The sequence below is a fragment of the Dipodomys merriami genome, unplaced genomic scaffold (genome assembly GCF_024711535.1).
Source record: "Dipodomys merriami isolate MVZ:Mamm:240054 unplaced genomic scaffold, mDipMer1.0.p SCAF_97, whole genome shotgun sequence".
Taxonomy (NCBI): domain Eukaryota; kingdom Metazoa; phylum Chordata; class Mammalia; order Rodentia; family Heteromyidae; genus Dipodomys; species Dipodomys merriami.
Genome location: NW_027206590.1, coordinates 237,527 through 262,499, shown reverse-complemented (window position 1 = coordinate 262,499; position 24,973 = coordinate 237,527). Strand labels below are relative to the sequence as shown.

General features: G+C 42.2%; 1 protein-coding gene across 5 annotated transcripts in view; it reads left to right on the top strand.

Annotated features, from left to right (window-relative positions):
* Positions 1–6,485: 6,485 nt before the first annotated feature.
* LOC138821936 (solute carrier family 41 member 2) overlaps positions 6,486–24,973 on the top strand; it is an 87,840-nt gene continuing 69,352 nt past the window's right edge. For 2 of the 5 annotated variants that reach the window (XM_070014371.1, XM_070014367.1), the window contains exon 1: positions 14,915–14,998. The gene's annotated coding sequence lies outside the window, so the exon portion shown is untranslated. Of the gene's footprint in view, positions 6,582–14,914; positions 14,999–20,758; positions 20,871–24,973 lie in introns of those variants that run through there. The other 3 variants (XM_070014368.1, XM_070014370.1, XM_070014369.1) reach the window with 3 other exon arrangements.

Genomic DNA, 24,973 nt, shown 5'->3' with positions numbered 1-24,973 from the left:
CTCTTCTTCCTCCAGCTGGAAATTGAACCCAGAACTTCTTGTATGCTAGGCAAATACTCTACCACTAAACTATTCCCCCAAGCCTATTTTCAGTTTCCAGAACAGAATACAAACACTTCTGTCTTAGGGCCTTGGTGTTTGTTGTATTCTTTCCACTGCTCTCTTGCTCCTTCTGCTCAAACTCAGTGTCCCTAGATTACTCCAAATAAAACAGACTTCTCCTCAGTCTCCCTACTCCTGCCCCCCAAACTCTCCACCTCCCTAACTCTGCTTTCTTTCTGTAGTAGTTAGTTATCACCATATGGCTATACAATACTTTTTACTTGCTTATTGTCTTTCCCCACTTCAACAGGATTCTGCAAGGCAGATGTTTATTTTGATCTCTACTGTATTGCCAGAACAGAGACTGGGAGAATAACACTTAATTAAGTGCTCAATAAGTATTTGTAAGCAAATGAATGATGACACATATTTGGCATACAGGAGTTGCTTCCTGAATGTACAAATAAATGTTCTAGATGCTTTCAGGAAGGATACTGATGGTGGGGGTGGGGACAGAAACTAGGATATATGTAGAACATTTGTCCTCAGGCCTGCATGTCTTTCTGAATGATAGCTTTTTTTTAATGCTTGAAAGGGGAGCACATTAGGAGATTTTATTTACTTTTAAGTAATTTATACCATGGTATATGAGCCTCAGTGAATACCAGAAGCATTCACAAAGATCCTTATTTACTGGTCTGAGGGGAGGCTTGGGTATTTGACTTTTTGTATGTCTCTGTTCAAGGCTCAGGCTGGCTTTGAACTTACACTCTTCTCTCTTTGTCTCTTGAGTGCTGATATTACAGAAGTTCACCATGGCTGGCTGGAATTTGACTCTTGGTTCCTGCATATGAAAACTGGAGTTTTAATACCATCTTCATAGGTTGTAATGATTAAGTAATCTTTGTAAAGTATATCACACAGGAAATAGTACGTACTCTTAAAGCTCAGAGAAGCTGGGTACTGTTGCCTCATGCCTGAAATCCTGGATACTCAGGAGGCTAAGATCTGAGGATCACGGTTCAAAGTCAGCCCTGGCAAGAAAGTCCATGAGACACTTATCTCCAATTAACCACCAGAAAACTGGAAGTGGTGCTGTGTCTCAAGTGGTAGAATGCTTAACCTTGAGCTGAAGAGCTGAGAGACAACGCCCAGGCCCAGAGTTCAAGACCTACTACTGACAAAAAAGAAAAAAAAAAGGAAGATGAGAGATTATGTCCTTACAAATAAGTATTGTTACTTTTATTCTCTTATTACTTGTTCTCATAAAATTTAGTTTTGATTTTATCTCAGTCTAAATCTCTTGGCTAAAGGCATAGCTAACTCAGTAACAGAGAGTATGCCTAGCATACATGAGACTCTCGGTTTGATTCTCAGCAAAATACACACACACCCACACACATTACATATAATCTTAATCTAAATGTTTACTTTTATTCCCATATTTATGTTCTATACATACATATACTCAGAGCAAGTAGCCATGGCTCATATCTGTAATCCTACCTACTCAGGAGGCTGAGATCTGATGATCAAAGTTCAAAGCCAGCCCAGACAGGAAAGTCTGTAAGCTCCAAATAGCCACCAAGAAAAAAAAAAGTTGTGTCTTAAGTGATAAAATGCTAGCCTTGAGCAAAAAAGCTCAGGGACAGTGCCCAGCTCCAACCCTGATTTTAAGAACCAGAGCCAGCACGTGCGCGTGTGGGTGCGCACACACACACACACACACACACACACACACACACACACACACACACACACACACACACACACACACACTCTCAGAGAATCCTATTTGAATGATATTGAATGCAGTATATCGAAAGCAACCCCAGCTGGGCACCTGGGGCTCTCATGTGTAATCCTAGCTAATCAGGAGGCTGAGATCTAAGGACTGAAGCTCAAAATCTGCCCTGGCAGAAAAGTTCATGAGACTCTTATCTCCAATTAACCACCAAAAAGCTAGAAGTGCAGGTGTAGCTCAAGTGGTAGAATGCTAGCTTTGAGCAAAAGAGCTAAGGGGCAGTGACCAGGCCCTGAGTTCAAGCCCCAGTACTGGCACACACATAATATAGAAACTCAAAATTGGCCTCTTCTGACCTCTTCCTTGTGAAATGAGGTTCTCTGACAAAGTTTCATCAGTATTGAAGAATCTGCAGGCTACTTGACCTTGGCTGGGTTGAACACTTTGATTGTGGAGAGATGGAATGTGGTAGGTCAGAGGCCAAAATTATCATGGGCTATTTAAGGCCATTTAATACTCAATTACCTTAGCCTTTGTAACTGACCTCACATTTTCCTGGGAAGGTTCTCAGAATGTATCTCTAAGTTTACCAGACCTCTTGTTTCCACCAAGCCAAGAATAGCATTTCAGAAAAATTTCTGCACCTCGCTAGAGCCTGCATATCTGATGCCCCCACCAATGTAACTGGTAAATGTATTGATTTCTGACTTCTATTCTGTGAATATAAAAGTTCATTTGACCTTTACTATGGTGCAACATGTCAATAAGGGTAACTTGAATCTCTGTTCCCTAAGCTATGGGCCAATCATATTTGGCTCAAAATAAACATTATCTTAATTTCCTTCAAAGTAGAGTCACTGCCTGACATCCAAATCATCTACATTTCTCACTTCAGAGAGTGGCATAAACCGAAGTGAGACACTCAGGAGTCATTCTGACACAGTTTTCCCTTTACCATTCACACACACTCAAGCTCTCTACTGCTGTTCCATCTATGACCAGCATCTCATCTCCATCACCTGCAAAATGGTCATCACATACCCCTGCTGGTCCCTCCTCATCCATTTTCTTTCTTTCTTTTCTTTTTTTTTGTTGGTCATAGGGCCTGAATGCTGTCCCTCAGCTCTTTAGCTCAAGGCTAGCGCTCTACAACTTGGGCCACAGCACCACTTCTGACTTTTTCTGCTTATGTGGTGCTGAGGAATTGAACTCAGGGCCTCATGCATGCAAGGCAAGCACTCTACCACTGAGCCACCTTCCCAGCTCCCCTCCTCCTCCTCATCCATTTGCTACATCACAAACAATTATCCCCTACAAGTGTGACAGTGATTGTGCTGAGTCCTCACCAACTTTTCAGTGGCTTCTTCTTGTCTTTAAAAGTAAGTTCAAAAAGTCCTCAGTATGACCCCCTCCCCCCCAGGATCATCCTGTCCCTTGTCCCTTATCCCTTTCAGAGCTAGCCATTCAGCCTAACCTCAATGGCTTTTACCCAAGGCCTTGACAGGCAGAAACCCTCTCTTCCAAAAGGCCTTGGAACTAGTTTCTGAAGCCAAGGTACTCCCCCTTCTTTTGTTGCTTGTCCAACTCCTTGTTCATCGAGGCTCAGATTAAATGTCACTTCCTCAAGGAGATCTTTCTCATCCCAGAGCACACAGGTCTCTTTGTTACAAGCATTCATACTTCCCAGGCTTTTTTCCCCCTCAATCACCACAATGACAATGTGTAGTAATCCTCAGTTCTATGCCACTTGTTTCATATTTGAAATTGACAGCTGACAAGCAGAAGATGAAGTTGTGATGTGATTGTTGTCTCCTACACATATTAGGACTAAAGTGTTCAGAGGAGGATCTTCCGTTACTTGATTCCAACTTGAGTTATTTTTCAGGGCTGAAGTTCCCACTTTAAGTTTGAGTTCCCACTTAAGCTCAACCTATCTCAGAAATACATACATGAGGTATAAAGTAGAAAGTTGTTACATGTAGATTTATTGAAATGAAAGGCAGTTGGAATTATCAGCAATGTCAGAAAAAAACAGTAGACACCCACAGAGGTTTACTTACCCTGTGTGTGCTTTGTATAGAAATCCTGAAAGACTACATGGCCCCGGGAGGGATGCTTATCTATTGAATTACTAATTACTTTCTAGTTATGTGTAATTCAAAACAATAGTAAAAAACAAAGATCATCTGGAAATGCAGTGAGCATTGCTTCCCCATGTCAAAGGGCAAAATTACATCAATTTTAACAGGCTTTACTTTTTTATTGTGAAGTATTGGCCAATACTTCACAAAACAGAATGAGTGTTTGAATGAGTCCCTCAGAGGAGCATTCTCTTATAGATATAAAAGGGTTGTCTTATAGACATTCTCTTATAGACATTCTCTTATAGAAATAAGGAACTAAAAGCTTGTTTCAAAATGACTTGCCTTGCAAGCTAGACAGGGAGATTGAAAAATACAAAAATAATAGATCAATCAACATCAGGTTGTTTTAAGGACTAAGACAGAGGCTACTTTATAATCATGACAATTGAAACTAACCCACTTCTGGTGGGAGTAAATGAACAATTTTGTTTTGGCTTGATGTCATAAAACTTTAGTATGATTTATTCCATTTTGATTTTTAGCCAGCTGGGTGGCCTAGCCCAGGAACATGTCCCAAACAGTGCTTTCATTCCTGAAGGTGTTTTAAAATCTTTTAAAAAGTATTCTGTAAAACAACAGTGGTCAGGCATAGTGGTTCATACCTATAACACCAGCTACTTGGACAGTAAAGGAGGATTCTAACTCCAGGTCAGGTATGGCAAGAGCAGAAGACCCTACCTCAAAAACAAGCCTGATATAGTGGTGCAGTAGTGCCAGCCTGTGGTCCTAGCTACTCCAGAGACAGACGTAGGAGGATTATGTGGAAGGGAAAAAAACCTCTCTGTAAATAACCTAAAAGCAGACAGACTGAGGAAATGGCTAAGATGTAAGAGAAAGACAGAGTTCAGTTCTCAATACTGCCCAAAATAGTCAAAACGAACAAACAGAATATGCTATTATTAAAAAAAAATATTACTGTGGCCAAGTGTGGGTGGCTCATGCCTATAATCCTAACCACTGAGGAGGCTGAGATCTGAGGATCATGGATCTAAGCCAGCCTGGGCAGGAAAGTCTGAGAGACTTTTTTTTTTTTTTGCTAGGGGCCTGAACTCAGGGCTTGGGCACTGTTCCTGAGCTTCTTTTGCTCAAGGTTAGCTTGAACTACAGTGCCACTTCCAGCTTTTTCTGTTTATGTAGTACTTCTGAGGAATGGAACCCAGGCCTCATGTATGCTAGGCAAGCACTCTACCACTAAGCTACATTCCCAGCCCAGGGAGACTGTTATTTCCAATTAACCACCAAAAAGCCAGAAGTGGGCCTGTGACTCAAATGGTAGAGCACTGGCCTTGGACACAAAAGCTCAGAGAGGGCACCCAGGCCCAGAGTTCAAGCCCCAGAAGGGGCACACACACATGCAAATCACTCCAAAAGCTCCACTTATCCGGAAGGTGAAAGCTCGAAGACTCGTGGTAAACAGAAGGCAACAAGTTGGAGTTTAAACATATGCTGTCCTTCATCACTCAAAAAGCGGCAACTACACCACTGGTGTAACTTAGAATCGGTGGAAGCTCTGATATCAGGCAAAGAGTGTATATAGTCAGAAGTGTAATTTATGTTATTATCCTTTAAAGACATGGTTTTGCCGTGTATCCCAGGCTGGCCTCCAGATCAAGGTCCTCCAGCCTCAGCCTCCCTAGGAATTTGATGACAAGCTTGCATTATCCAGGCCCTCCAGCAGTGTGATTTTAAACGTGAGTTTCTCAGAGTTAAGTGCCTGAGGACTAACACTTTTGTTTTGTTCACTGGACTAACCAGGGGCGTATCCCATTTCTCAAATAACACACAGGGAGCTCAATAAATGGTTGTGAATCATATCTAAATGCTCAATAAATAGTAATTAAATGAGCCCTCGGTTTCACAGGACAAACGTTAGGTCAATTTTACCTAGATTTAAAAAAAAAAAAAAGCAAGCGTGGGCAAATCTAAAGGCTTTGGCCCTCAGGCCACCTCGGGGGCCGGCTGATCCCAGCCCTCTCTTCCCACCCGGAGGGCACCAGGGGCTGACCTAACTCTCATCCGTTTCGGTCGGGGACTTCAGCACGTGCACAGACCACGCTCCACGCAGCCAGGCGGAATCGCACGCCCGGAGTCACAAGCGTCTGGGTTTTAATGACAGTCTGCGGGAAACGCGAACCCCTGCGAGGTAGGGGCCCCTCGGCCTCGCAGCAGAACCGTGAGTCACGGAGAACCGGGCTCGGATGCTGGAACGGGCGAAGCGGATGGGCTGGGTGGGTGCGCATCAGGGCTCCCCGAGAAGGCCCCAATCCTGCTCTCCTGGGCAGCGCGGTGCCGTCCCTGGCCAACCCGCCAGTTCCCGGCAGAGACATCTGCCCGGGCGCGGCCACGGGTCCCCGCGGGGCGGCACCGGAGACCCGCGTCGCCGCGGGGCCAGCCACATCATCAGTGCTGGCTCACCGCGGTAGCGAGGAACTCCCTCGTGTGCGCCTGCGCGCGCGGGGGCGGGGCTGAGCGCGTGCGCGAAAGGGGCGGGGCGCGTGCGCTGGGGGGCGGGGCGGGGCGGGACCCGGGCGAGCGGCCTGAGGCGCCGGCCGGCTGTCAGCTCAGGGCGGCTGCAGCGAGGAGGCGCCCGAGCCGGATGCAGTCCCGGGCTGGAGCGGCCGCCAGTCCCCGCCGCAGGGTGCGGAGACTAGGTGAATGCCCCTCCCAGCCCTTTCGGTCCTCCTCACCCCGGGCCGCCGCCCGCGCTCCTACCGGGCAAGTGGTCGCTGAGGGAAAGTGTGGGCTGCGGCCGCGGCGCGGGGTGCCGGCGCATCCCGGGTCTCGGGCGGGGAGGGCGGGGGGGAAGGAGAGGGTGAGGCGGGGAGCGCCGGGCGCGGGAGGCGAGGGGTGGGGGGGGGTGGGCGGGGAGGTCGCGGGGTCGTCCGCGTGGTGGCTGAGGTTCGCCCGAGTCCCCAGGCCCGGGGGGGGGGGGCGCAGCGCCGGCCCAGCGCGGGCGGCCGCCCGGACCCACGCCAGCCGCCGCGGACCCGCCGCCTCCGGGCCTGGACCGAGCGGGTGGGATGGAGCTTGGCCACGCCTCGCGCGGTGGCCGGGTGATGGGTGGAAGGTGAGCTCGGATGCGGACCTGGCGAGACAGGCTCGGCCACACCGGATTCCTGCTCGGGGAGTCCGCATTGCCCGGCCACCGCCACCGTGGGCTGCCATCCTTGGCTTTGTGGGATGTGCAGTCTGAACCTCCAAACCGCCCCGGGTTGGTTTCCGGATGGAGGTGGCCCGGCGTAGCGGCTCAGGGGTTACCTAGACATTCCGTTTATGTGTGGATCGCACCTAAGACATCTCTTTGCACATGTTTTTTTTTTTTTTAATTGAAATAGGCATTCCCTCCCAAGTGTGGCTTTTAGTTTATTCATGAAGTTTTGCAACTATCACCGCCACCCGGAGCATTTTCATCGCCAGGAAACGAAAGCCTGTTCCCGTTACTGGTCCCTGCTCCTGTCCCCTGACCCCCACCCCCTGGCAACCACTGCTTTCTGCTTCTCTGAGTTTGCCTACTGTGCACGTTTTATATACAGGGAATCCTACAATATGTAGCCTTCCGTCGCAGACTTCTTTCACGAAGCTGAATATTTTCAGGCTTCATTCAATGTCGAATCAGTACTTTATTTTAGTGCAACTCAATAACATGTGGGTATCACGGCAGCACGATGTGTCTGTCTATCCTTCCATTCATTCATAGGCACTGGATTGTTTTTCACTTCTTGGCCATTGGATATAAGACCGCTGTGAAGTTTGACTTTTTGAAAAACGTCTAGACTCTTCCAAAGCAGGTGCACCATTGTACATCCCATCAAGCTGTGAAAGAGGGTTTAATTTTCCTCCACTTTTCCACTCCCTCTCCTTCCCCCTTCCTTTCTTTCCTCCCTTCTCGCATTCTCTTCCCTTCCCCTTTCTCTTATTTTCCTTTCCCTCCCTCTTCTTCCCTCTCTCCCTCTCTTCTCAAGCTTCTCTCCTCCCCTTCTCCTCTTCCCCTCTTCCCCCTTCGGTCCCTCTTTCTCTTCCTTCCTTTCTTGTACTGGGATTTGAACTCAGTACTAATCTGTGTTATTTTGTAGCCATTTTAGTAGTAGGTACAACTGTTACCTCTTTGTAGTTTCAGTTTTCATTTCTTTAAGGATGGAATTGAGTGTCTTTTAATATGCTTCTTGGCCATTTATGTATGCTGAAAAATATTCAAATCATTTTCCCATACTTCTATTGCCTTATTTATTGATTGATTATTTTTGAATCAGTGTCTCATTATGTAGTCGGGTCCGATCTTGAATTTGCAAGCATTCTGCCTCAGCTTCTTCAGTGGTGACATTATAGGTATATGCCAACAAGCTGGCTGGGTTGTATGACTTTTTACTTTTGAGTTATATTGTGTCCATATAGGGAAAAATATCTAATTTTGAGGACTGGCACAGACTAAAAATAAAACCAACAAATGTATCAAAAAACTGGAATGCTTATATAGGTTCTTGGGTAAAAGTTGGGTGCTATTTAAGTTTTTCAGAATACCTACCTATTAACTCTTGGGCATTGTATTGACCCTTTCTATATTCTGGCATTTTGGGGGGGGGGGCGGCAGGGTCCGGTGGTGGAGCCTGAACTCTGGGCCTGGGCGTTGTCCCTCAGCTCTTCAGCCCAAGGCTAGCGCTCTACCACTTGAGCCACAGTGCTACTTCCGGCTTTTTTCTTTTTGCTTATGTGGTACTGAGGAATCGAACCCAGAGCCTCAGGCATGCAAGACAAGCACTCTACTACTAAGCCACCTTCCCATCCCCTATTCTGGCATCTTGAGAAAAGCTACAGAAGATGTGGCCTTGACCAGAGTCAAGAGAGTCCATTCATAGTTGCCTTTTTCATATATTCAGTGCTAATCACTTCAATACAAATAATTTACATTAGTGACTAGCTAAACTAATAATGAATTGGCAAGCATAAGTTATCGATTAAAATGTCCTACATTTATCTTCTCAGGGCAGTTGAAGATCTTATTTTCTCTTGTTTATATGGTTTTTATTACAATTATATTTATATGTAGGTGGTAAATAGTTTTGATGGTGCTAACGTTAAGCCATTTATAGCTGAATGAACGCTGAGATGCTTATTGTAGTTTTACTTTCTGAGTGCACACAAATTCAGCCTCTGATCTTTCACAGCAAATATTATTTTAAAAACCATGACACTTTCTCCTTGGAATTCAAGCTCTTTTCCCCCCTCTGGTTTAATATAAATGTCACTAAAGAAACAAACTGAAGCCAGGCATAATGGTACGTGCTGGTAATCTCAGTATTCTGGAAGCTAAGGCAGAAGGACCAGAAACTTGAGGTGAGCCTGGGCTTCAGAGCCAGACCCTGTCTCACCCCCTGCCAAAAAAAAAAAAAAAAAAAAAAAAAGGAAAAAGAAAAATAAAGAAAAGATTTAATAATACTTTTTAAGGCATGTCTAGGAAGACTTTATTCAGGACCATCAGAGTAGTACAGGAACCGAGCAATAGGATTTGGCATTTGGGAGAGAGATTCGACTGAACTCTAAATACTACATGAGAGAGTAGTTAATTATGGCCAAGAAAAGTATGAGGTTGTTGGATAGAAATATACTAGAGGAAACATTAGAGATTAAGGGAATTCTGTCCAAGTCAACACAACAGGATTCTTGCTGGAAATGGGCCAAGGTCATCAGACATCACCTTAGGAATGGTGGAGGAGGCAGAGCCTGGTGTGATGACCAGGCTAAACTGGTTTTGTTGGCATTCTTTGCTAAAACTCAATTTTACAAGGATGTGCACACATGGGCATGACTAAAATTGGTCAGTGTTTAAAAGTGCTAAATGCCAGAAACTTTATAGAAAATAAAGTTAAAGATTTTCAAATGGAAATAATAGCTATTCAACTGAAAAGTGTGAAGTGAAAGTCTAGTACTAGTGGCTCATTGTGTGTGTGTGTGTGTGTGTGTGTGTGTGTGTGTGTGTGTGTGTGAGTAAGTAAGTACTGGGGTTTTAACTCAAGGCCCCACACTTCTCTCTTGGCTTTTTTGCTTTTAGCTGGTGGTCTACCACTTGAGCCATACCTCTACTTACAGCTTCTTGCTGGTTCATTGGCGATAGCATTCTCATTTGGCATATTTGTCTGTCTGGTCTAGCTTTGAACTTTGATCCTTAGATTCCAGCCTCGTGAGTAAGAGAAGATATTGGCACTGGGCTATCCTGAAGCTTTTAATTTTTTTAATTTTTAATTAATTAATTTTTTGTCGGTCGTGGGGCCTGAACTATGGGCCTGGGCACTGTCCCTCAGCTTTTCAGCTCAAGGCTAGTGCTCAACCACTTGAGTCAGAGCACCACTTCTGGCTTTTTCTGCTTATGTGGTGCTGAGGCATCGAACCCAGGGCCTCATGAATGCAAGGCAAGCACTCTATCACTGAGCCACCTTTCCAGCCCTCCTGAAGCTTTTAGTAACACTTTAGAAAGTCAAAAGAAAGGGGCAGTGAAAACTGGGAATAGTTTGGGGACACGATCCCTAGTCGATGACCAGAGCTGACTGATGTGTCTCCTTATTTTGAGGTTCTAGGGACACTTCATCCTCTCTCTGAAATTACTGCAGTTAGGTTTGCTTAACTTAAAAATATGTAGCTTTCCACATATATGTATATGCATATATACATACAACATATATAAAAATATATACACATATATGTACATAGATATATACATATATATATATATATATACATATGTGAAAATAGAATTGTTAGTTACTTACTCTATTTTAATGTGAATGGATTTAATTAGGTTACTTTCTTCCTTATCAGCTAAGGAACTTGAAGGGGAAATAGAAGAGGTATATGTATGGTATCAAACTTTGTTTTAGAGATGTGGGCAAACCTGTATTTCAAAAGGTGTAGGTGTTGAAAATGGAGGTCTTTGGACAGTGTGAGGTATCTGGAAGATAGAAAAGCAAGAATGGTTGGTTTGGTGCTGTGCACCTATAATCCTAACTACTTAGGTAGGGGAAGTAGGATGATCACTGAGGCTAGCTGAGGCAAAGCATAAGACTATACAGAGAAAGAGAGAGAGAGAGAGAGAGAGAGAGAGAGAGAGAGAGAGAGAGAGAGAGAGAGAGAGAGAGAGAGAGAGAGAGAGAGAGAGAGAGAGAGAGAGACAGACAGACAGACAGAGAGACAGAGAGACAGACAGACAGAGAGACAGAGACCCAGAGAGAGAGAGAGAGAGAGAGAGAGAGAGAGAGAGAGAGAGAGACAGACAGACAGACAGAGAGACAGAGAGACAGACAGACAGAGAGACAGAGACCCAGAGACAGAGAGAGAGAAACAACTAAAAGCAGTAACTAAGGACATAGCTCAAGTGGCAGGGCACTCAAATATGGAGCACTGAGTTCAATCTCCAGTACAACTAAAAGAAGAAAGAAAAGCAGGAATAAAGATATTGGATAGGTTCAACTAAGACATTTTTTTTTCTCTAGAAAAAAGGGGTAAGTACGAAAAGTAGAAGAAACCTTTCTTCTGTTCCATTTTTCTTCTCTCTGGCCACAGCTTGCTCCTCCTTCCCAACTTTTGTAGAAATAAGGCTGGGATTAGTGTTGTTCATGTTCAGGCTTTCACCAGTGTGCTCATTATCCCCCTTCAAAACTGAGATCAAGGGTGGTAGCCCTCACCTAAAATTCCAATTACTTGGGAGGCTGATGTAGTTCAAGACTAGCCTGGACAACAGAGCGAGATCCCATCTAAAAAAATCGAAATCATCCAGGTACCAGTGGCTCACATCTGTAATGCTAGCTATCCAAGAGGCTGAGATCTGAGGATCTAGGTTAGAAGTTAGCCCAAGCTGGAAAGTCCCTGAGACTCTTCAGACTTTTTTTTTAAATCACAAAAAGCAGAAGTGGAGCTGTGTCTCAAATGGTAGAGCACTAGCCTTGAGTAAAAAAGCTCAAGGACAGCACCCAGGCCCAGAGTTCCTAACCTCAGCACCAAGGAAAAACTGAAAAAACATTGAAATCAGATTCTAGAAGTCAAATGAGACTTAGGATACTATTACAATAAATAACATTACAATGAACAGTATTCTAAATCAGGATTGGGGAACTTAGGTTAGAGCCATAACTGTAGCATGAAACAGTGCAGGAAGGAAAGGCCTGTCCTGAGGAGCTTATCTGGTTGGAGTTGCATGGAAAGGAAACCTTTCTCTTCCTTAGAGCATGAAGAGACCCAGTGGGCTCTGGTATAGTCTATCTGTAATAATGACTATTGTCACTGTCTTAGCAAGTAGTTAATTTCCTGTAGGATAGGGTGGGAACCATTTCTGTGCCAAGGATTATTGGGCTATTGTAACATTATTTCAGGACCTAAATTTACTGAAATTCACTTTGATAAAAGCTCCTGATTATTGAATTTTGGGTCTTGCCTGTGGTTGCCTAGGGATGGCGAGACCAGATAATTTCATGGGCTGTATTTGGCCTGTGTGGTGGATGTTATCCTGCTGGAGGGGATAGAAAAAAAGAAATGTTCCGTTCATTCTCTTCTTTCCCACTTAAAGTGTGAAAAGCACTTTGCCATAGCAGAGGGATAAGCAGCCCTTGTTTCCCAAATTAAGTGTGTGTGGGTAGTAGAGTTTTGTACCTGGCCTCAGAATTTAATCACCATTTATAAATGGAACTGACCATATATTTTCCTTGGAAATAGCTAGACTTCTTAAACATTTGCAAGTGGGCGATCCTTTCACTGCAGTTAGGTACATAGATTATTCAAGTCCATTTCCTTACTTGTTTTATTCTTCAAATATTTATTTAATGTCTAATGTGTAACAGGCACCGGGCTAGGCTCTCAAGATTCAGTAACGAGGCAAATGGACCCTTTGCTTCCTGGGCATGGATAGCCTAAAAAGACAGTTGTAGAAGTACAGAGGACTTTGGGGCCACCAAGGAAGGAGCGCTAGCTTAGAAGGCCAGGAAAGAGGAGGTAACAATGCTTGATTGGAAATATACTCATTACCTACTCATGTAACTGTAACCCTTCTATACACTATTTTTACAATAAAAAAAGTATTCAAAAAACCAAGAAGGCCAGGAAAAAATAGTGTTCAAGATCTCAGATTGTGATTACAATCAAAGGTATTGGGGAAAGGATGGACAAGTGCTTTAACAGAACCTAGAGGGCTGGGAAGGTGGCTCAGTGGTAGAGTGCTTGCCTTGCATGCCTGAGGCCCTGGGTTCGATTCCTCAGCACCACATAAGCAAAAAGAAAAAAGCCAGAAGTGGCATTGTGGTTCAAGTGGTAGAGCGCTAGCCTTGAGCTGAAGAGCTGAGGGACAGCACCCAGGCCCAGAGTTCAGGCCCCATGACTGGACCCCCCCCCCCCAAAAAAAAAGAGACAGCCTAGATGTGGTAGCATAAGCCTGTAATCTCACACTTATGAGGCTGAGGTAGGATGTTTGGAAGTTCAAGGCCAGCCTGGGATACATAGTGAGATCCTGTCTCAAAAAAAAAAATCGAGCAAACAATAATAAAAACCACTAACAAGTCTGGAACTAAGAGTATGGTACATTAAAATGGTACTTTTAAAATTGCCTATTAGTAGATAATGAAATTACTTTAGTGGTTTATGTGACCAGCATGCTTTAAAAAAGAAGTAAAACAGGAATAAGAATGTGTCATAAATTCTGGAGATGTAACTCCATGGCAGAGCCTTTAATCTAGTACTCACAAGACTCTGGTTCAGTCCCCAGCACAAAGGGGGAACAAAGGGTGTGTCACACAAAGGTATTAGATTGTGAGTGAAAGTACAGTTGTTTATGCAACGTTTAGCTAACGTTATTAAAGAATTTGAATTTATCTTAGAAGAATGAGATGCCATTGCATTTAATCACAGCCTATTAGATTTATATTTTCTGAAAGTCTCTTTGGGTGCCTTTCCTTTCAACTCAAATATAAAGTTCAAATTCCTTGGCTAAGTGTTACAGGTATTTCAAACTCTGCTTCCAATCTACTCCAAACAGTCTTTCCATTGTTTTTTGTTATTAGAACCTCCCAGTTTGTAAAAGATTCCTTGTTTGCCTTTGTAGCAAGACAGAGCTGTCTGAGGACGGATCTTTCTCTCTTTTCATGTTGAATCTGGCAACCAGATGAACTACCTGGTACACCATAGAAACTAAGCAAGTTTTTGCTAATGGAGCCTGACTACATACCATGAATAGAAGAAGCATGTCTTTGTTGTTACTAGTAAGACTTGCTTTTGGACAAAGAAAATGTTTTTTTCTTTTTCTTTTTGGTGATACTGGGGTTTGAAATCAGGGCCTCGTGCTTGCTAGACAAATACTTTCTACCACCTAAGCCATTTTTACTTTCGTAATTTTTAGACAAGGTCTTGTTTATGCCTAGGCCAGCCTTTTATCCTGCCTGAAGAGCTGGCATGACAGATGGGTGGCATCATGCTCAGCTTTTGTTGATGAACCTTTTTTCATGGGCTGACTTGAACTGTGATTCTCCCAATCTCCACCATCTGAGTACATGGGATTACAAGGGTGAGCCATCATGCTCAGCTAAGGAAGTGTTTATTCTAATTTTTTTCTCAGTTGAAATCAAGTTAGTGATGGATGACATTCACATATTCAGAAGATTATTTAACAAAAAGTACTTTGATGTTATATTAAATTGGAAATAGAGATAAGAAAAAAAAACAATAAACTTTCCAGATGTCTTGGAAAGGGCGTGTTTATTCACAGGAGTGGGCAACCTAGCCTTCACTGATATTTGATTGAACATACAGTTATTCTCTGAGTATTCATCAGAGACAGTGCTAGAAAGATGCTGTTGAAAATGTATCCATCACGAGAGTCCACAGAAATTGGATTGTTGCTATTAAAATTAAAAATAGAATGCCCTATGTCCCTTGTGTTTACAAATAAGAATCTAAAAGTTTGTTGCCAGAATGTTTCTTCTGTCACAGTCCTATGACTTCACAGAATTACATTGTGGAATCCAGCCATGTAGGAAAAAAATCTTCAAGTACACAGTTCTGATAAGTGGAGAGAGAACTTACAGAGAATTCATGAAAGGTAGAGAGGTTTCAGTTGGATCCAGATTTCCCTTAGTGTGTTTTTGAGGTGGAAATTTTGTTAGCTTTTTAAGTAAATGTGTGTGTGTGTGTGTGTGTGTGTGTGTGTGTGTGTGTGTGTGTGTGTGTGTGTGTGTGTAACTAGAATGCTGGAATCAAATGTTGCTAATGTAAGATGACTTTAAAAATACTCACTGAATTTTATATTTCTGTGTCCCTAGGAGGCCTATTTTAAGCAGTGCACCACAGAACTAAATTGAAACTGTTAACTTGTATAAATTTATCTAAAAGAAGTGATTCTAAACATGGGAAGGCTCATATACCAAGCCATTTGTTTTCATTGCAGTGTAATTCAGATTCAAAAATGTTCTGCATCAAAACATGAAGAGATATAACCTCCTTCCTTATGCTTCCCTATCCCCACCTAGAACATCTCAGTCCCCAGAGGCAAACGCTTTCACCACTTTGGTGTCAGTTCCTTGCTACTTCTTTCTAATCCAAGGGTTTCCAGTTCTGAGCATGGCTTTAGTGTTCCCAATTGGATGAGATGGTGACTCATAGATGGGAAGCAAGGCTCCAACAGAGCAGTTTTGGATACTGGGATTTCACACAGAGCTTGATGGAAGCCAAGTGTTGCTCTACATTAAACAAATAAAAGTGTTTAGGACAGCTGGCCTAGTTGAACAAATAAGACCTTTCCAGGTACAGATAGAGGACTTCCAGGTATGTCTTCCCACATGACCACTTGTTGCCGGGTTCTATAAATGGCCACTGGGATCTTTCCGTTTCCTCTTCTGTTTTTCTCTGGGTGGCCATTCACTTAGTTGGGATGCATCTCCCTTCTTGGTTTTCCCTTTCTCTCTAAATCTTACTTTCCCTGTTACGCTCTGCTCAACATTTTAGTCACTCCTCTGAATACATATTATATGGACACATCTGAGTGCTTGACAAGCAGTAGTGCAGTGATACACTAGAAATCAGAGCACTATGGGAGCAAGTACTTCTCCACTGTTTTATGTGACACTTGAAAACAAGGCAGTTATCTTTTTAGGTCTTTGGAAAGATATTTATTTATCGTGGTGGTCCTGAAGCTTGAACTCAGGGCCTGAGCACTGTCCCTGAGATTCTTTTGTTTAAGGTTAGTGCCCTACCTTTTGAGCCATGCTCCAGTTCTGGATTTTTTTGGGGGTAGTAGTTAATTGGAGATAAGACAAGCATTCTACCATGTGATCCACAGCACCACTTCTGGTTTTCTAGTTGTTTATTGGAGATAAGAGTCTCATGGACTTTCCTGCCTGGGCTGGCTTCAAACTATGATTCTCAGATCTCAGCCTCCTGAGTAGCTAGGCTTAAAGGTATGAGCCTCTGCCTCCCACCAATGTTAGCTTTGAGACAGAGTCTTACTGTGTAGTTCAGGCTTGCCTCAAACTTGAGATCCTCTGGCTAGGATCAGAAGTGTGTAGGATTGTTACCCAGCTGATGATTTGTTAATTGAGTAATAGAAGTTCACACAGAGAGAATTCACCTATGAATCAGAGATAAATCATTGAACCTTTAGCCACGTACACTTGTGCACTACGATCTTGATACAGAGATACAGGCATGGCTGCCTTTTTATCAACTGGGTAGGCAGAAAGTCCTGCATTCAAGTCCTGTACCCTGGTTTTAATTCAGGACCTTGTACTTCGTAAGCAAACATCAATCACTGGAGCCATATTCCAAGCCATTTATCTTTCAGATAAGGTCTGGCAATTTTTGCCCTGGGCTGTCTGGATGCAGATCCTCCTACCTAATGTGTTTACTGTGTATAGCTGGGATCACAGATAATCTAATATCATACCTGGCTTATTGGTTTAGATGGAGGTCTGTCTCACTTTTTGCCTAGTCTTGCCTCTAACCACAGTCCTCTCTTCAGTTACTGAAGGTAACTGAATCCTTGTGTCTTTATTTTACTAATTTGTAATGGGGTACATTTCTTAATCTTGAAATTCTGTTTCTTGAAATGTAAAGTATTGAATATGTGGTGGTGAAGTTCCTAATTTAAGGTCTGCTCAAGCTAAATATTGTAATTCTGTCTCAGAAAAAAAAAAAAGGAATTTCTGTGGTAAAATTTTTAATTGAAAAAAGTCAGAAATCTCTAAACTGAAGCATTTCTGGCTTAGTAGGCTTTCAAAATGATCCTAGACAAATTCAGAGTGGAATCCCCTTTCTAATACTTCATGAATTCTGCTTAAGCAGACTTGGTTCTCTGCCCCAGAATTATCTGTCTACTGTGAGAGAGCCTATTTATTTGTAAATTATAAAACTGTCATTTAGGTTTTATTTTCAAATTAAAGAAAATATTCAGTCTTTGAAACATTAGGACTACTTTCTACTACACTTTTTTTTTGCTTTTAAAATACATTGAGAACTAGAGGTATGTAGATTAAAGTGGCAGAACATGTGCTTAGCATGCATGAGATCTAGATTCAACCTCCAAAGTCCTACAGAACAACAAACAAGAAACAACCAGAGCTGTTCTTTGTTTTAACAACTCCTACTTCTCACCTGACAAATATATTAGAAATAGGTCAGTAAACGACACTTTCAAACATAGTAGACATCATTTGCCATGAAGATTCCATGTGAGTAGTACAGTTCCAAATAGTTACTTCTCTCCATTTAAAAAAGTGTGTCTGCCTGAAACCTATAAACTCAGGCATGTATGGAAGTTGTTTATTATTATTATTTTTCAGTCTTGGGGCTTGAACTCAGGGCCTGGGTGCTGTCCCTGAGCTCTTTCACTCAAGGCTAGTGCTCTACCACTTTGAGCCACAGTACCACTTCTGGTTTTTGAGTGATTTATTGGAGATAAGAGTCTCATGGATTTTACTTTCCCGGATGGCTTTGATCTGATCCTCAGATCTCAGCCTCCTGAGTAGCTAGGATTACAGGTGTGAGTCTCTGACACCTAGCCAACTACCTATTTCTTAAGATACTGTAGGACTAGGAGTGTGGCTTAGTGGTAGAGTGCTTGCCAAGCATGCATAAAGCCCTGGGTTTGATTCCTCAGTACCACATAAACAGAAAAAGCTGGAAGTGACACTGTGGCTCAAGTGGTAGAACTCTAGCCTTGAGCATAGAGAAGCTCAGGAACAGAGCCCAGACCCTGAGTTCAAGTCCCAGGACTGGCAAACAAAAAGAAAAAAAAAGACACTGCATTATTTGATATTCTCTCTCTCTCTCTCTCTCTCTCTCTCTCTCTCTCTCTCTCTCTCTCTCTCTCTCTCTCTCTCTCCCCCACCCCCTCAATAATCCCCAAATATGTGCCTGGACTGCCTCTTGAATACTTCCCCAAGGAGTTGAGAAAGGAACAGGATTTTGTTCTAGAGAGTAATAGGAGTTTAAATTCAGATTATGAGCTTCCATACATAGCTGGGCACCAGTGGCCCACGCCTGTAATCCTAGTTACTCTGGAGGCTGAGATCTGAGGATTGTGGTTTGAAGTCAGCCCAGGTAGGAAACGCTGTGAGACTCTTATCTCTGACTAATCACAGAAAGCTGGAAGTGAAGCTGTGGCTCAATGGTACAGTGCTAGCCTTGAGCAAAAAGTTCAGGGACAGAGCCCAGGCCATGAGTTTGAGGACCTCTCCCTCCCCCTGACACACACACACACACACACACACACACACACAATGTAGTTACAGGGTGAATTGGCTTCCTTTGACATTTGTTTTGTTTGGTTATTTTCGTTTTGAGTTTCATGTGATAGGCCAGGGGGAAATGCACAGAGTTTTGGCCCTGAATTAAGGTTTGCTGGGGTAAGAAGTTATTTTGCACATCCATCTAATAGATAGAAGACATAAATGAAATATTGGCTCTGGGCAGTGGAGTAGTAAGCTTTTGGGTTGCCAGAAAAGTGTTTCAGATGCCTGTTTTTATTGAATGAAGGTTGTTGTTCCTTAAATATGTTGTTCTTATGCAGAATGTATGGAGGGAGAGGAGAAAATAAAATAGAAGAAAGTATTGAGTTTCTGGGAGCTTAGAAATAAAGGAAATTGTAAGTAGCTATTAGGGTAGCATGCCTCCCTATCAACCAGGAGGCCCTGAGTTCACATTCATTATCACTCAAATACATACACACACACACACACACACACACACACACACATACACACACACACACACACACAGTATAGAATAATATTGATTAGGGAGTTTATAAAATTCAAAAAGCAGTGTATAAAATGTATGCTGTACACATATAATACACTTATTTTTGTTATTATTATTTTTTGGGTCCGGTCGTGGGGCCTGAACTCTGGGCCTGGGCGCTGTCCCTCAGCTCTTCAGCTCAAGGCTAGCGCTCTACCACTTGAGCCACAGCACCACTTCTAGGTTTTTCTGCTTATGTGGTGCTGAGGAATTGAACCCAGGGCCTCAGGCATGCAAGGCAAGCGCTCTACCACTGAGCCACCTTCCCAGCCCCTAATAAACTTATTTTTATTTTAAAAACATATTAACATTATAAAAAAACATATTAACATTATATATACTGGTAGAATAGTCTTGGACTACCCACAAAAATAATAGAATGTACAGATACTGGAATGGATGCCCTGCAGGGGTTAAATAGTCTGTTTGGAGTTTTCAAAGAAAAACCAAGAAAGGAGACTCAGATCTCCCACACAGCCCTTGAAGTAAAAAACCAATATAAAAAACAGACCCAAGCCAGGTGCTGGTGGTTCACGCCTGTAATCCTAGCCTAGTCAGGAGACTGAGATCTGATTATTATGGTTCAAAGCCAGCTGGGAGACTCTTATTTCCAGTTAACCACCAGAAAACTAGAAGTGATGCTGTGGCTCAAGTGGTAGAGCACTGGCCTTGGAGCTGAAGAGCTCCAAGCCACCAAAAAACAAAACAACAACAAAATCCCCAACAAACAGACCTAGCTACAAACACAGATAGAAGCAGAGGCCAGCCTCCTGAAAAAAAATAAAACAAACAAAAAAAAAACCCTACCTTACCCTAGTTAGGAAAGTTGCCAATGAGCTGCCTACAACTTGGTTCAGGCACTAACCAGTCAAGACTAGACTCTAAGTTTGAATTCCTATTTTCATGAAGGATCTGGATAGGAACATTTAGATAGGGATTCTTTCTATATGAGCTGCCCCTTTCCCTTTGTTTGTGGAGCCATTGGCCAGCCTCTAATTAGTGATACAGTTCTTACCTAGCCCAAGCAGATGTTTTAATAAAGTCTTACCTCTATTCTTCTAAGTATGGCCTCATTTCTACCATTTCTGAGTCTAACAACCTGACTACAGTAGCACCATAAGCTAACCATGGTTTTCTTTGGATAATAGACTTCCAGGATGAGCAGATTTTGTTGGTTCCCCAGCCTTTTCCCTGTTTTCACACTGCATACATGTTAATTACTTGGGAGGAAAAGGCAACTCGGGTGCTAGCTAAGTTGGTTGGGTATCATTGGAATAGTTTGATCTTGAACTTTGAACTTTGAGTTGAACTGGGATCCCTCCAAGAAAAGTCTCTTTGTTTTTATTTTGTGTTGTTTTTCTACTGGCATTGAATTTTTAAAAAGTGCTCAGCTCCGACCAAAGGGTAGAGGAGAGACTTGATTGAAAGGAGTGAAGATAGTGCAAGTTAGGTCATCATTTCAATCTGATGCCAAGACAATCAAGTAACCTGACACTGTGTACCTGTAGCTTACCTAATCAGCAAGTAGACACTCTTTCAGTACCTTTGTGGCTGGTGTAGGGAAAGCACAGTGTGGGGAAGGTAGGTCTGGCTTCATCCCCTGCAGAGGAAGCCTTTGCTGGAAGAGCACTGAGTGTGGGAGCTGCCCAGCCCTGCTTGTTTCACCACCTATGTAGAAGGTGAGGTACTTTATTTGTTGCAGCCAGCCTAAAGGGTAGAGGTGGAGGGTGTCTGTTGCTTTACCCTAGGGATACAGAAGAGTTCTCTTGGCTGACTAGGAAAAATGTTCTGAGTAAATATTTGAAATGTGATAGCCATGAGCATTATGGGACACTCTAGATCTTAAAAGTGTAGAGAAAAAAGTAACCTTGAATGTGCCAAATAATTCTTTAAAAAAAAAAAGTTTGGGGCTGGGAAGGTGGCTCAGTGGTAGAGTGCTTGCCTTGCATTCATGAGGCCCTGGGTTCCATTCCTCAGCACCACATAAGCCGAAAAAGCCGCAAGTGGGGCTGAGGCTCAAGTGGTAGAGCACTAGTCTACAGCTGAAGAGCTGAAGGACAGCGTTTAGAGTTCAGGCCCCACGACTGACAAAAAAAAAAAAAAAGAAAATTTAGCATATTGACTTATTTGCCCTCCACCACTTTCTCCACTACTTTTTCTCTTTTGAGCGGTGGCATCTTTTCTGCACTTAAATTTCTGGAAGCTTTTATTTTTAACTTTCAGTTTAATTATACAGGGAGTCAAATGTATGTTTTAAGTTGGCCCCAAGAAGTGAGTTTGCACTTAAAAAATTGAACTAGAATGTGTTAGAAAGGTGAAATATGAAAGTATACCTTTGTATGAGTTCTAAATAACAATTTATGCTCATTGGAAATGTTGATAAACTAGTTGTTACTTAGTTTCTATATTATTTTAGATTTTAAGTGGTAGAGAAACAAGTAAGGAAATGTATTTGTGTTTCATTATTAACTTTGTCTCCTTACACAATATTTTGTCAGCTTATAAAACACCAACAAAGAAGCATTGGCTTACCAAAAATGGAATATTAAATCAATACTAGAGCAAATAAAGGTATAGGAACATAATACTAGATAAATAAATTCATGAAAAGCTTTGGATTTCAGTGCAGCTGTAAGTTTCCTTGCACCTGAAGGGGAAAAAACCCAGGTGTCTCAATTTTTATGAAAGAAAAGTAGGTTTCTATGTAGTTACAATTTCTGAATAAAATTTCATGTGAATGTATATAGAGGAGGTTGTACTCTGTTTTTTTCCAGTCGTGGGGGCTGAACTCTGGGCTTGGGTACTGTCCCTGAGCTCTTCAGCTCAAGGCTAGCACCCTACCACTTGAGTCATAGCACTGCTTCAGGCTTTTTTCAGCTTATGTGGTACTGAGGAATTGAACCTAGGGCCTCATGCATGTGAGGCAAACACTCTATCACTGAGCCTACTTCCCACTCTGGGAGGTTTCAGTAATGCTTTCTGAAATAGCAGGAAGTTAATTAATTAAAATATGTCTGGTTCAAAAGAGTATTTGGCAGTTTTATTTAAAATAAATTACATGTAAGAAATGTTTAAGATAAGCCAGGCTCTGGTATCTCACACCTGTAATCCTAGCTACTCAGGAGGCTGAAATCTGAGGATCATGGTTCAAAGCCAAGAAAGTCTATGAGACTCTTATTAACTACCAGCAAACTGGAAGTGAGCTGAAGAGCTGAGGGACAGTGCCCAGGCTCAGAGTTCAAGACCCATGACCGGAAAAAAAAAATGTTTAAGATAGAGTAAATGTATCTTTTCTTCATGTTTATAAAAGCAGTTTCCCAATTTTAAAACAGTTATCTGATTCAACGTGTTATGGATTACTCATTATCTTGTTTCAAATAGATGCCTTGGTAATTGATGATTTTTTTTAACTGGGGATTAGACCTAGGGCCTCCGGGATATGTATTTTCATTTGAGCCACACCCATTCAACACTTTTGTTTCGTATTTTTTATTTCTGAGTAGAGTCTTGGTTAGCCTGCAGCTCTCATCCCCCTGTCTCAGCCTCCTAAGTATCTGGGATTATAGGTATGCACCACCAAGCCCAGCTGCTTGCCTCATATTATAAAAATTGCTTCTGTATTATTGACTTTAACCAAAACTTCTAGTTGAATTATTTTTCACTCTTCGGTGGCTGGTTTTGATACGGGGTAGATATACTCTAATTGATGATACATTGTACTCTGTTTATGCAATCTACATAGCTCTTTGGACACACATTTATTCTGTCAGCATATTCTTAGTCAATAGAGTTGGTCTACCAGTTAATTTAGTTGCTCTATTGCCTTCATTACTTTGTACTCTTTTTTTTTTTTTTTTCCAGTCCTGGGGCTTGAATTCAGGGCCCAGGAACTGTCCTCCAGCTTCTTGTACTCAAAACTAGCAGTTTACCACTTGAGCCACAGCTCCACTTCTGGCTTTTTCTGTTTGTGTGCTACTGAGAAATTGAACCCAGGTCTTCATGCATGCTAGGCAAGCACTCTACTACTAAGCCACATTCCCAGCCCTCTTTTTTTTTTTTTTTTAAAGCAGGGTTTTATTATATAATAGCCCAGTCTGGCCTTGGACTTACTCACTCACATTATTGTTAAGATTGTCCTCAAACCCACATCTTCCTACTTCAGCCTTCTGAGTGTTAGGAATTTTTTTTGTCTGAGATAGTTCAGGATGGTTTTAAACTCCTAGACTTAAGAAATCTTCCTGTCTTAGCTTCCTGAGTAGCTTTGACTATAGGGCTTTAGGTTCTTTGGGATGTATCTTTCTTCCAAATAAAGCTTCTTTAAAAATATCTTGCTAATTTTTGCTGAGATGGGGATTGGAAGTTGTGATTCTGAGAACAAAATCAGTTGCTCTAAGTCTTTTGTCATTTGAAAATTTATGAGATATAGTGAAGATATATTATACAAAAATTATTATCTTTATTATTATTTTTAGGCTTAAATGAATTATTTATAAATGTTAGCCTATCTCTTTAGCTATACATAAACCTTAGGGTTGATCAATTTTATGACAGTTTACAACATGCAACCTTGGAAACGAATGATTGTTTTATGGCAGTAGCTAGCTTTCCATTATGAGTAGCCAAACCACGCCTGTGGCTTCTCAAGTTTCTGTTTTTCTGTAGAGAATGCCCAGAACACCAATTTTATAGCAATTTAGTCTCATATGATGGCTAGCTGGCTTCTTACTCTTAGAGAATTTGCTCTAGCTTGTCAATAAAGTCAGGTATCACTAATTGCTATTTAAGTGAAACTTAAAGCTTTGAGTTCCTGGACTCAGTTTAGGTAGGAAATTGTCAGTTTCAGCCAACAAAGTCAACATTTTGCTTAGAAAACTAACTCTGTTCAGCCCCTTTCCCTCCAAAGGAAGATATTTATCGTCTACTTTAGAAGTAAACTTTTAACCAAGTGTTTGTGGAGTAATATTTCTTTCTTTTTTGGGGGGGGGGGTCCGGTTGTGGGGCCTGAACTCTGGGCCTGGGCGCTGTCCCTCAGTTCTTCAGCTCAAGGCTAGGGCTCTACCACTTGAGCCACAGCGCCACTTCCGGCTTTTTCCTTTTTGCTTATGTGGTGCTGAGGAATCGAACCCAGGACCTCAGGCATGCAAGGCAAGTGCTCTACCACTGAGCCACATTCCCAGCCCTGGAGACTTCTTTTATGTTCCATATGTTGTGTGTGTGTGTGTGTGTGTATTTTATACAAACATACATTTTTTTTTTAAATTTTAGGAAGTCTCACAGAATTGCTCAAGCTGGCCTTGAACTCTTAATTCTCTTACCTCAGCCTCTCCAGTAGTTGGGATTTCAGGTGTGTGGCACCATGCCTAGACCCCATCTTGAGTTTTAATTTTTGAGAGCCAGAGATACATTAAATATCACATTTCATGTGATCATCTCTATGTCACATGAATTGGCAGTAGGAGACAAACTACATACTTTTAACTTGAAAGCTATATTTTAAATTGAAGATGATAAGACAGTTATTGACTGTTTTGGTTATATAATTTTGACTATTCCTTCCTGTATTCTTAGTTCTTCATTAATATGGGTAGATTTTTTTTAAAAGTGGCATAGATTTGCTCTGATATTTCAGTGAGGTGATTAGGAACAGTATGATAGAAAGTATAGAAACAGGAAAGTTATAAAGGAGAGTTGATGGAAATAAAGGGGTGGGGGATATAGTTCAGAGGTAGGTACTTCTGTAGAAGGTATAGGTCCTGGGGTTGATCCCCATACAACACAAAAA